Genomic DNA, 13455 nt, shown 5'->3' with positions numbered 1-13455 from the left:
TTCACATGCACCAGTTTAAATATGCAAGGACAGGAAATCAAAGAATGTGGCTACCCCCACACCTGTAATTACTAGCAAATAACAAAATTCAGCCAACACTAGCTTCAGTTCAAGTTACTGAAGAGCAGAATAACTTCAGTTAAAAATTCCTTCAACACTCCTTCATACACAGTTTAAATCAAATTAAATACTGTATAATACTGTATTTTTTAAAAAAAGTGCAGATAAAGGTACTTAAATTCTCTTATACGTCCAGTTGAATATAACCAAGTTCTTAGCTGGCCAAGCTGAAGTTTTAAAGCAGGAATTATTTCACATGCACCAGTTTAAATATGCAAGGACAGGAAATCAAAGAATGTGGCTACCCCACACCTGTAATTACTAGCAAATAACAAAATTCAGCCAACACTAGCTTCAGTTCAAGTTACTGAAGAGCAGAATAACTTCAGTTAAAAATTCCTTCAACACTCCTTCATACACAGTTTAAATCAAATTAAATACTGTATAATACTGTATTTTTTTAAAAAGTGCAGATAAAGGTACTTAAATTCTCTTATACGTCCAGTTGAATATAACCAAGTTCTTAGCTGGCCAAGCTGAAGTTTTAAAGCAGGAATTATTTCACATGCACCAGTTTAAATATGCAAGGACAGGAAATCAAAGAATGTGGCTACCCCACACCTGTAATTACTAGCAAATAACAAAATTCAGCCAACACTAGCTTCAGTTCAAGTTACTGAAGAGCAGAATAACTTCAGTTAAAAATTCCTTCAACACTCCTTCATACACAGTTTAAATCAAATTAAATACTGTATAATACTGTATTTTTTTAAAAAAGTGCAGATAAAGGTACTTAAATTCTCTTATACGTCCAGTTGAATATAACCAAGTTCTTAGCTGGCCAAGCTGAAGTTTTAAAGCAGGAATTATTTCACATGCACCAGTTTAAATATGCAAGGACAGGAAATCAAAGAATGTGGCTACCCCACACCTGTAATTACTAGCAAATAACAAAATTCAGCCAACACTAGCTTCAGTTCAAGTTACTGAAGAGCAGAATAACTTCAGTTAAAAATTCCTTCAACACTCCTTCATACACAGTTTAAATCAAATTAAATACTGTATAATACTGTATTTTTTAAAAAAGTGCAGATAAAGGTACTTAAATTCTCTTATACGTCCAGTTGAATATAACCAAGTTCTTAGCTGGCCAAGCTGAAGTTTTAAAGCAGGAATTATTTCACATGCACCAGTTTAAATATGCAAGGACAGGAAATCAAAGAATGTGGCTACCCCCACACCTGTAATTACTAGCAAATAACAAAATTCAGCCAACACTAGCTTCAGTTCAAGTTACTGAAGAGCAGAATAACTTCAGTTAAAAATTCCTTCAACACTCCTTCATACACAGTTTAAATCAAATTAAATACTGTATAATACTGTATTTTTTAAAAAAAAAAAAGTGCAGATAAAGGTACTTAAATTCTCTTATACGTCCAGTTGAATATAACCAAGTTCTTAGCTGGCCAAGCTGAAGTTTTAAAGCAGGAATTATTTCACATGCACCAGTTTAAATATGCAAGGACAGGAAATCAAAGAATGTGGCTACCCCCACACCTGTAATTACTAGCAAATAACAAAATTCAGCCAACACTAGCTTCAGTTCAAGTTACTGAAGAGCAGAATAACTTCAGTTAAAAATTCCTTCAACACTCCTTCATACACAGTTTAAATCAAATTAAATACTGTATAATACTGTATTTTTTTAAAAAAGTGCAGATAAAGGTACTTAAATTCTCTTATACGTCCAGTTGAATATAACCAAGTTCTTAGCTGGCCAAGCTGAAGTTTTAAAGCAGGAATTATTTCACATGCACCAGTTTAAATATGCAAGGACAGGAAATCAAAGAATGTGGCTACCCCACACCTGTAATTACTAGCAAATAACAAAATTCAGCCAACACTAGCTTCAGTTCAAGTTACTGAAGAGCAGAATAACTTCAGTTAAAAATTCCTTCAACACTCCTTCATACACAGTTTAAATCAAATTAAATACTGTATAATACTGTATTTTTTAAAAAAGTGCAGATAAAGGTACTTAAATTCTCTTATACGTCCAGTTGAATATAACCAAGTTCTTAGCTGGCCAAGCTGAAGTTTTAAAGCAGGAATTATTTCACATGCACCAGTTTAAATATGCAAGGACAGGAAATCAAAGAATGTGGCTACCCCACACCTGTAATTACTAGCAAATAACAAAATTCAGCCAACACTAGCTTCAGTTCAAGTTACTGAAGAGCAGAATAACTTCAGTTAAAAATTCCTTCAACACTCCTTCATACACAGTTTAAATCAAATTAAATACTGTATAATACTGTATTTTTTTTAAAAAAGTGCAGATAAAGGTACTTAAATTCTCTTATACGTCCAGTTGAATATAACCAAGTTCTTAGCTGGCCAAGCTGAAGTTTTAAAGCAGGAATTATTTCACATGCACCAGTTTAAATATGCAAGGACAGGAAATCAAAGAATGTGGCTACCCCACACCTGTAATTACTAGCAAATAACAAAATTCAGCCAACACTAGCTTCAGTTCAAGTTACTGAAGAGCAGAATAACTTCAGTTAAAAATTCCTTCAACACTCCTTCATACACAGTTTAAATCAAATTAAATACTGTATAATACTGTATTTTTTAAAAAAAGTGCAGATAAAGGTACTTAAATTCTCTTATACGTCCAGTTGAATATAACCAAGTTCTTAGCTGGCCAAGCTGAAGTTTTAAAGCAGGAATTATTTCACATGCACCAGTTTAAATATGCAAGGACAGGAAATCAAAGAATGTGGCTACCCCCACACCTGTAATTACTAGCAAATAACAAAATTCAGCCAACACTAGCTTCAGTTCAAGTTACTGAAGAGCAGAATAACTTCAGTTAAAAATTCCTTCAACACTCCTTCATACACAGTTTAAATCAAATTAAATACTGTATAATACTGTATTTTTTTTAAAAAAGTGCAGATAAAGGTACTTAAATTCTCTTATACGTCCAGTTGAATATAACCAAGTTCTTAGCTGGCCAAGCTGAAGTTTTAAAGCAGGAATTATTTCACATGCACCAGTTTAAATATGCAAGGACAGGAAATCAAAGAATGTGGCTACCCCCACACCTGTAATTACTAGCAAATAACAAAATTCAGCCAACACTAGCTTCAGTTCAAGTTACTGAAGAGCAGAATAACTTCAGTTAAAAATTCCTTCAACACTCCTTCATACACAGTTTAAATCAAATTAAATACTGTATAATACTGTATTTTTTTTTAAAAAAGTGCAGATAAAGGTACTTAAATTCTCTTATACGTCCAGTTGAATATAACCAAGTTCTTAGCTGGCCAAGCTGAAGTTTTAAAGCAGGAATTATTTCACATGCACCAGTTTAAATATGCAAGGACAGGAAATCAAAGAATGTGGCTACCCCCACACCTGTAATTACTAGCAAATAACAAAATTCAGCCAACACTAGCTTCAGTTCAAGTTACTGAAGAGCAGAATAACTTCAGTTAAAAATTCCTTCAACACTCCTTCATACACAGTTTAAATCAAATTAAATACTGTATAATACTGTATTTTTTTTTTAAAAAAGTGCAGATAAAGGTACTTAAATTCTCTTATACGTCCAGTTGAATATAACCAAGTTCTTAGCTGGCCAAGCTGAAGTTTTAAAGCAGGAATTATTTCACATGCACCAGTTTAAATATGCAAGGACAGGAAATCAAAGAATGTGGCTACCCCCACACCTGTAATTACTAGCAAATAACAAAATTCAGCCAACACTAGCTTCAGTTCAAGTTACTGAAGAGCAGAATAACTTCAGTTAAAAATTCCTTCAACACTCCTTCATACACAGTTTAAATCAAATTAAATACTGTATAATACTGTATTTTTTAAAAAAAGTGCAGATAAAGGTACTTAAATTCTCTTATACGTCCAGTTGAATATAACCAAGTTCTTAGCTGGCCAAGCTGAAGTTTTAAAGCAGGAATTATTTCACATGCACCAGTTTAAATATGCAAGGACAGGAAATCAAAGAATGTGGCTACCCCCACACCTGTAATTACTAGCAAATAACAAAATTCAGCCAACACTAGCTTCAGTTCAAGTTACTGAAGAGCAGAATAACTTCAGTTAAAAATTCCTTCAACACTCCTTCATACACAGTTTAAATCAAATTAAATACTGTATAATACTGTATTTTTTAAAAAAAGTGCAGATAAAGGTACTTAAATTCTCTTATACGTCCAGTTGAATATAACCAAGTTCTTAGCTGGCCAAGCTGAAGTTTTAAAGCAGGAATTATTTCACATGCACCAGTTTAAATATGCAAGGACAGGAAATCAAAGAATGTGGCTACCCCACACCTGTAATTACTAGCAAATAACAAAATTCAGCCAACACTAGCTTCAGTTCAAGTTACTGAAGAGCAGAATAACTTCAGTTAAAAATTCCTTCAACACTCCTTCATACACAGTTTAAATCAAATTAAATACTGTATAATACTGTATTTTTTTAAAAAAGTGCAGATAAAGGTACTTAAATTCTCTTATACGTCCAGTTGAATATAACCAAGTTCTTAGCTGGCCAAGCTGAAGTTTTAAAGCAGGAATTATTTCACATGCACCAGTTTAAATATGCAAGGACAGGAAATCAAAGAATGTGGCTACCCCACACCTGTAATTACTAGCAAATAACAAAATTCAGCCAACACTAGCTTCAGTTCAAGTTACTGAAGAGCAGAATAACTTCAGTTAAAAATTCCTTCAACACTCCTTCATACACAGTTTAAATCAAATTAAATACTGTATAATACTGTATTTTTTAAAAAAGTGCAGATAAAGGTACTTAAATTCTCTTATACGTCCAGTTGAATATAACCAAGTTCTTAGCTGGCCAAGCTGAAGTTTTAAAGCAGGAATTATTTCACATGCACCAGTTTAAATATGCAAGGACAGGAAATCAAAGAATGTGGCTACCCCACACCTGTAATTACTAGCAAATAACAAAATTCAGCCAACACTAGCTTCAGTTCAAGTTACTGAAGAGCAGAATAACTTCAGTTAAAAATTCCTTCAACACTCCTTCATACACAGTTTAAATCAAATTAAATACTGTATAATACTGTATTTTTTTTTTAAAAAAGTGCAGATAAAGGTACTTAAATTCTCTTATACGTCCAGTTGAATATAACCAAGTTCTTAGCTGGCCAAGCTGAAGTTTTAAAGCAGGAATTATTTCACATGCACCAGTTTAAATATGCAAGGACAGGAAATCAAAGAATGTGGCTACCCCCACACCTGTAATTACTAGCAAATAACAAAATTCAGCCAACACTAGCTTCAGTTCAAGTTACTGAAGAGCAGAATAACTTCAGTTAAAAATTCCTTCAACACTCCTTCATACACAGTTTAAATCAAATTAAATACTGTATAATACTGTATTTTTTTTAAAAAAAGTGCAGATAAAGGTACTTAAATTCTCTTATACGTCCAGTTGAATATAACCAAGTTCTTAGCTGGCCAAGCTGAAGTTTTAAAGCAGGAATTATTTCACATGCACCAGTTTAAATATGCAAGGACAGGAAATCAAAGAATGTGGCTACCCCCACACCTGTAATTACTAGCAAATAACAAAATTCAGCCAACACTAGCTTCAGTTCAAGTTACTGAAGAGCAGAATAACTTCAGTTAAAAATTCCTTCAACACTCCTTCATACACAGTTTAAATCAAATTAAATACTGTATAATACTGTATTTTTTTAAAAAAGTGCAGATAAAGGTACTTAAATTCTCTTATACGTCCAGTTGAATATAACCAAGTTCTTAGCTGGCCAAGCTGAAGTTTTAAAGCAGGAATTATTTCACATGCACCAGTTTAAATATGCAAGGACAGGAAATCAAAGAATGTGGCTACCCCACACCTGTAATTACTAGCAAATAACAAAATTCAGCCAACACTAGCTTCAGTTCAAGTTACTGAAGAGCAGAATAACTTCAGTTAAAAATTCCTTCAACACTCCTTCATACACAGTTTAAATCAAATTAAATACTGTATAATACTGTATTTTTTAAAAAAGTGCAGATAAAGGTACTTAAATTCTCTTATACGTCCAGTTGAATATAACCAAGTTCTTAGCTGGCCAAGCTGAAGTTTTAAAGCAGGAATTATTTCACATGCACCAGTTTAAATATGCAAGGACAGGAAATCAAAGAATGTGGCTACCCCCACACCTGTAATTACTAGCAAATAACAAAATTCAGCCAACACTAGCTTCAGTTCAAGTTACTGAAGAGCAGAATAACTTCAGTTAAAAATTCCTTCAACACTCCTTCATACACAGTTTAAATCAAATTAAATACTGTATAATACTGTATTTTTAAAAAAAGTGCAGATAAAGGTACTTAAATTCTCTTATACGTCCAGTTGAATATAACCAAGTTCTTAGCTGGCCAAGCTGAAGTTTTAAAGCAGGAATTATTTCACATGCACCAGTTTAAATATGCAAGGACAGGAAATCAAAGAATGTGGCTACCCCCACACCTGTAATTACTAGCAAATAACAAAATTCAGCCAACACTAGCTTCAGTTCAAGTTACTGAAGAGCAGAATAACTTCAGTTAAAAATTCCTTCAACACTCCTTCATACACAGTTTAAATCAAATTAAATACTGTATAATACTGTATTTTTTTAAAAAAAAGTGCAGATAAAGGTACTTAAATTCTCTTATACGTCCAGTTGAATATAACCAAGTTCTTAGCTGGCCAAGCTGAAGTTTTAAAGCAGGAATTATTTCACATGCACCAGTTTAAATATGCAAGGACAGGAAATCAAAGAATGTGGCTACCCCACACCTGTAATTACTAGCAAATAACAAAATTCAGCCAACACTAGCTTCAGTTCAAGTTACTGAAGAGCAGAATAACTTCAGTTAAAAATTCCTTCAACACTCCTTCATACACAGTTTAAATCAAATTAAATACTGTATAATACTGTATTTTTTAAAAAGTGCAGATAAAGGTACTTAAATTCTCTTATACGTCCAGTTGAATATAACCAAGTTCTTAGCTGGCCAAGCTGAAGTTTTAAAGCAGGAATTATTTCACATGCACCAGTTTAAATATGCAAGGACAGGAAATCAAAGAATGTGGCTACCCCCACACCTGTAATTACTAGCAAATAACAAAATTCAGCCAACACTAGCTTCAGTTCAAGTTACTGAAGAGCAGAATAACTTCAGTTAAAAATTCCTTCAACACTCCTTCATACACAGTTTAAATCAAATTAAATACTGTATAATACTGTATTTTTTTTAAAAAAAAGTGCAGATAAAGGTACTTAAATTCTCTTATACGTCCAGTTGAATATAACCAAGTTCTTAGCTGGCCAAGCTGAAGTTTTAAAGCAGGAATTATTTCACATGCACCAGTTTAAATATGCAAGGACAGGAAATCAAAGAATGTGGCTACCCCACACCTGTAATTACTAGCAAATAACAAAATTCAGCCAACACTAGCTTCAGTTCAAGTTACTGAAGAGCAGAATAACTTCAGTTAAAAATTCCTTCAACACTCCTTCATACACAGTTTAAATCAAATTAAATACTGTATAATACTGTATTTTTTAAAAAGTGCAGATAAAGGTACTTAAATTCTCTTATACGTCCAGTTGAATATAACCAAGTTCTTAGCTGGCCAAGCTGAAGTTTTAAAGCAGGAATTATTTCACATGCACCAGTTTAAATATGCAAGGACAGGAAATCAAAGAATGTGGCTACCCCACACCTGTAATTACTAGCAAATAACAAAATTCAGCCAACACTAGCTTCAGTTCAAGTTACTGAAGAGCAGAATAACTTCAGTTAAAAATTCCTTCAACACTCCTTCATACACAGTTTAAATCAAATTAAATACTGTATAATACTGTATTTTTTAAAAAAAAAAGTGCAGATAAAGGTACTTAAATTCTCTTATACGTCCAGTTGAATATAACCAAGTTCTTAGCTGGCCAAGCTGAAGTTTTAAAGCAGGAATTATTTCACATGCACCAGTTTAAATATGCAAGGACAGGAAATCAAAGAATGTGGCTACCCCACACCTGTAATTACTAGCAAATAACAAAATTCAGCCAACACTAGCTTCAGTTCAAGTTACTGAAGAGCAGAATAACTTCAGTTAAAAATTCCTTCAACACTCCTTCATACACAGTTTAAATCAAATTAAATACTGTATAATACTGTATTTTTTTTAAAAAAAAGTGCAGATAAAGGTACTTAAATTCTCTTATACGTCCAGTTGAATATAACCAAGTTCTTAGCTGGCCAAGCTGAAGTTTTAAAGCAGGAATTATTTCACATGCACCAGTTTAAATATGCAAGGACAGGAAATCAAAGAATGTGGCTACCCCACACCTGTAATTACTAGCAAATAACAAAATTCAGCCAACACTAGCTTCAGTTCAAGTTACTGAAGAGCAGAATAACTTCAGTTAAAAATTCCTTCAACACTCCTTCATACACAGTTTAAATCAAATTAAATACTGTATAATACTGTATTTTTTAAAAAAGTGCAGATAAAGGTACTTAAATTCTCTTATACGTCCAGTTGAATATAACCAAGTTCTTAGCTGGCCAAGCTGAAGTTTTAAAGCAGGAATTATTTCACATGCACCAGTTTAAATATGCAAGGACAGGAAATCAAAGAATGTGGCTACCCCACACCTGTAATTACTAGCAAATAACAAAATTCAGCCAACACTAGCTTCAGTTCAAGTTACTGAAGAGCAGAATAACTTCAGTTAAAAATTCCTTCAACACTCCTTCATACACAGTTTAAATCAAATTAAATACTGTATAATACTGTATTTTTTTTAAAAAAGTGCAGATAAAGGTACTTAAATTCTCTTATACGTCCAGTTGAATATAACCAAGTTCTTAGCTGGCCAAGCTGAAGTTTTAAAGCAGGAATTATTTCACATGCACCAGTTTAAATATGCAAGGACAGGAAATCAAAGAATGTGGCTACCCCACACCTGTAATTACTAGCAAATAACAAAATTCAGCCAACACTAGCTTCAGTTCAAGTTACTGAAGAGCAGAATAACTTCAGTTAAAAATTCCTTCAACACTCCTTCATACACAGTTTAAATCAAATTAAATACTGTATAATACTGTATTTTTTAAAAAAGTGCAGATAAAGGTACTTAAATTCTCTTATACGTCCAGTTGAATATAACCAAGTTCTTAGCTGGCCAAGCTGAAGTTTTAAAGCAGGAATTATTTCACATGCACCAGTTTAAATATGCAAGGACAGGAAATCAAAGAATGTGGCTACCCCACACCTGTAATTACTAGCAAATAACAAAATTCAGCCAACACTAGCTTCAGTTCAAGTTACTGAAGAGCAGAATAACTTCAGTTAAAAATTCCTTCAACACTCCTTCATACACAGTTTAAATCAAATTAAATACTGTATAATACTGTATTTTTTTAAAAAGTGCAGATAAAGGTACTTAAATTCTCTTATACGTCCAGTTGAATATAACCAAGTTCTTAGCTGGCCAAGCTGAAGTTTTAAAGCAGGAATTATTTCACATGCACCAGTTTAAATATGCAAGGACAGGAAATCAAAGAATGTGGCTACCCCACACCTGTAATTACTAGCAAATAACAAAATTCAGCCAACACTAGCTTCAGTTCAAGTTACTGAAGAGCAGAATAACTTCAGTTAAAAATTCCTTCAACACTCCTTCATACACAGTTTAAATCAAATTAAATACTGTATAATACTGTATTTTTTTAAAAAGTGCAGATAAAGGTACTTAAATTCTCTTATACGTCCAGTTGAATATAACCAAGTTCTTAGCTGGCCAAGCTGAAGTTTTAAAGCAGGAATTATTTCACATGCACCAGTTTAAATATGCAAGGACAGGAAATCAAAGAATGTGGCTACCCCACACCTGTAATTACTAGCAAATAACAAAATTCAGCCAACACTAGCTTCAGTTCAAGTTACTGAAGAGCAGAATAACTTCAGTTAAAAATTCCTTCAACACTCCTTCATACACAGTTTAAATCAAATTAAATACTGTATAATACTGTATTTTTTTAAAAAGTGCAGATAAAGGTACTTAAATTCTCTTATACGTCCAGTTGAATATAACCAAGTTCTTAGCTGGCCAAGCTGAAGTTTTAAAGCAGGAATTATTTCACATGCACCAGTTTAAATATGCAAGGACAGGAAATCAAAGAATGTGGCTACCCCACACCTGTAATTACTAGCAAATAACAAAATTCAGCCAACACTAGCTTCAGTTCAAGTTACTGAAGAGCAGAATAACTTCAGTTAAAAATTCCTTCAACACTCCTTCATACACAGTTTAAATCAAATTAAATACTGTATAATACTGTATTTTTTAAAAAAGTGCAGATAAAGGTACTTAAATTCTCTTATACGTCCAGTTGAATATAACCAAGTTCTTAGCTGGCCAAGCTGAAGTTTTAAAGCAGGAATTATTTCACATGCACCAGTTTAAATATGCAAGGACAGGAAATCAAAGAATGTGGCTACCCCCACACCTGTAATTACTAGCAAATAACAAAATTCAGCCAACACTAGCTTCAGTTCAAGTTACTGAAGAGCAGAATAACTTCAGTTAAAAATTCCTTCAACACTCCTTCATACACAGTTTAAATCAAATTAAATACTGTATAATACTGTATTTTTTTTTTAAAAAGTGCAGATAAAGGTACTTAAATTCTCTTATACGTCCAGTTGAATATAACCAAGTTCTTAGCTGGCCAAGCTGAAGTTTTAAAGCAGGAATTATTTCACATGCACCAGTTTAAATATGCAAGGACAGGAAATCAAAGAATGTGGCTACCCCACACCTGTAATTACTAGCAAATAACAAAATTCAGCCAACACTAGCTTCAGTTCAAGTTACTGAAGAGCAGAATAACTTCAGTTAAAAATTCCTTCAACACTCCTTCATACACAGTTTAAATCAAATTAAATACTGTATAATACTGTATTTTTTTAAAAAGTGCAGATAAAGGTACTTAAATTCTCTTATACGTCCAGTTGAATATAACCAAGTTCTTAGCTGGCCAAGCTGAAGTTTTAAAGCAGGAATTATTTCACATGCACCAGTTTAAATATGCAAGGACAGGAAATCAAAGAATGTGGCTACCCCACACCTGTAATTACTAGCAAATAACAAAATTCAGCCAACACTAGCTTCAGTTCAAGTTACTGAAGAGCAGAATAACTTCAGTTAAAAATTCCTTCAACACTCCTTCATACACAGTTTAAATCAAATTAAATACTGTATAATACTGTATTTTTTTTAAAAAGTGCAGATAAAGGTACTTAAATTCTCTTATACGTCCAGTTGAATATAACCAAGTTCTTAGCTGGCCAAGCTGAAGTTTTAAAGCAGGAATTATTTCACATGCACCAGTTTAAATATGCAAGGACAGGAAATCAAAGAATGTGGCTACCCCACACCTGTAATTACTAGCAAATAACAAAATTCAGCCAACACTAGCTTCAGTTCAAGTTACTGAAGAGCAGAATAACTTCAGTTAAAAATTCCTTCAACACTCCTTCATACACAGTTTAAATCAAATTAAATACTGTATAATACTGTATTTTTTTAAAAAGTGCAGATAAAGGTACTTAAATTCTCTTATACGTCCAGTTGAATATAACCAAGTTCTTAGCTGGCCAAGCTGAAGTTTTAAAGCAGGAATTATTTCACATGCACCAGTTTAAATATGCAAGGACAGGAAATCAAAGAATGTGGCTACCCCCACACCTGTAATTACTAGCAAATAACAAAATTCAGCCAACACTAGCTTCAGTTCAAGTTACTGAAGAGCAGAATAACTTCAGTTAAAAATTCCTTCAACACTCCTTCATACACAGTTTAAATCAAATTAAATACTGTATAATACTGTATTTTTTTTAAAAAGTGCAGATAAAGGTACTTAAATTCTCTTATACGTCCAGTTGAATATAACCAAGTTCTTAGCTGGCCAAGCTGAAGTTTTAAAGCAGGAATTATTTCACATGCACCAGTTTAAATATGCAAGGACAGGAAATCAAAGAATGTGGCTACCCCACACCTGTAATTACTAGCAAATAACAAAATTCAGCCAACACTAGCTTCAGTTCAAGTTACTGAAGAGCAGAATAACTTCAGTTAAAAATTCCTTCAACACTCCTTCATACACAGTTTAAATCAAATTAAATACTGTATAATACTGTATTTTTTAAAAAGTGCAGATAAAGGTACTTAAATTCTCTTATACGTCCAGTTGAATATAACCAAGTTCTTAGCTGGCCAAGCTGAAGTTTTAAAGCAGGAATTATTTCACATGCACCAGTTTAAATATGCAAGGACAGGAAATCAAAGAATGTGGCTACCCCACACCTGTAATTACTAGCAAATAACAAAATTCAGCCAACACTAGCTTCAGTTCAAGTTACTGAAGAGCAGAATAACTTCAGTTAAAAATTCCTTCAACACTCCTTCATACACAGTTTAAATCAAATTAAATACTGTATAATACTGTATTTTTTAAAAAAAGTGCAGATAAAGGTACTTAAATTCTCTTATACGTCCAGTTGAATATAACCAAGTTCTTAGCTGGCCAAGCTGAAGTTTTAAAGCAGGAATTATTTCACATGCACCAGTTTAAATATGCAAGGACAGGAAATCAAAGAATGTGGCTACCCCACACCTGTAATTACTAGCAAATAACAAAATTCAGCCAACACTAGCTTCAGTTCAAGTTACTGAAGAGCAGAATAACTTCAGTTAAAAATTCCTTCAACACTCCTTCATACACAGTTTAAATCAAATTAAATACTGTATAATACTGTATTTTTTAAAAAAGTGCAGATAAAGGTACTTAAATTCTCTTATACGTCCAGTTGAATATAACCAAGTTCTTAGCTGGCCAAGCTGAAGTTTTAAAGCAGGAATTATTTCACATGCACCAGTTTAAATATGCAAGGACAGGAAATCAAAGAATGTGGCTACCCCACACCTGTAATTACTAGCAAATAACAAAATTCAGCCAACACTAGCTTCAGTTCAAGTTACTGAAGAGCAGAATAACTTCAGTTAAAAATTCCTTCAACACTCCTTCATACACAGTTTAAATCAAATTAAATACTGTATAATACTGTATTTTTTTAAAAAGTGCAGATAAAGGTACTTAAATTCTCTTATACGTCCAGTTGAATATAACCAAGTTCTTAGCTGGCCAAGCTGAAGTTTTAAAGCAGGAATTATTTCACATGCACCAGTTTAAATATGCAAGGACAGGAAATCAAAGAATGTGGCTACCCCCACACCTGTAATTACTAGCAAATAACAAAATTCAGCCAACACTA

Source organism: Protopterus annectens, chromosome 5.part0 (genome assembly GCF_019279795.1).
Source record: "Protopterus annectens isolate FY-2018-M chromosome 5.part0, PAN1.0, whole genome shotgun sequence".
In the NCBI taxonomy this organism is placed as follows: domain Eukaryota; kingdom Metazoa; phylum Chordata; order Ceratodontiformes; family Protopteridae; genus Protopterus; species Protopterus annectens.
This window is presented reverse-complemented; position numbering follows the sequence as displayed.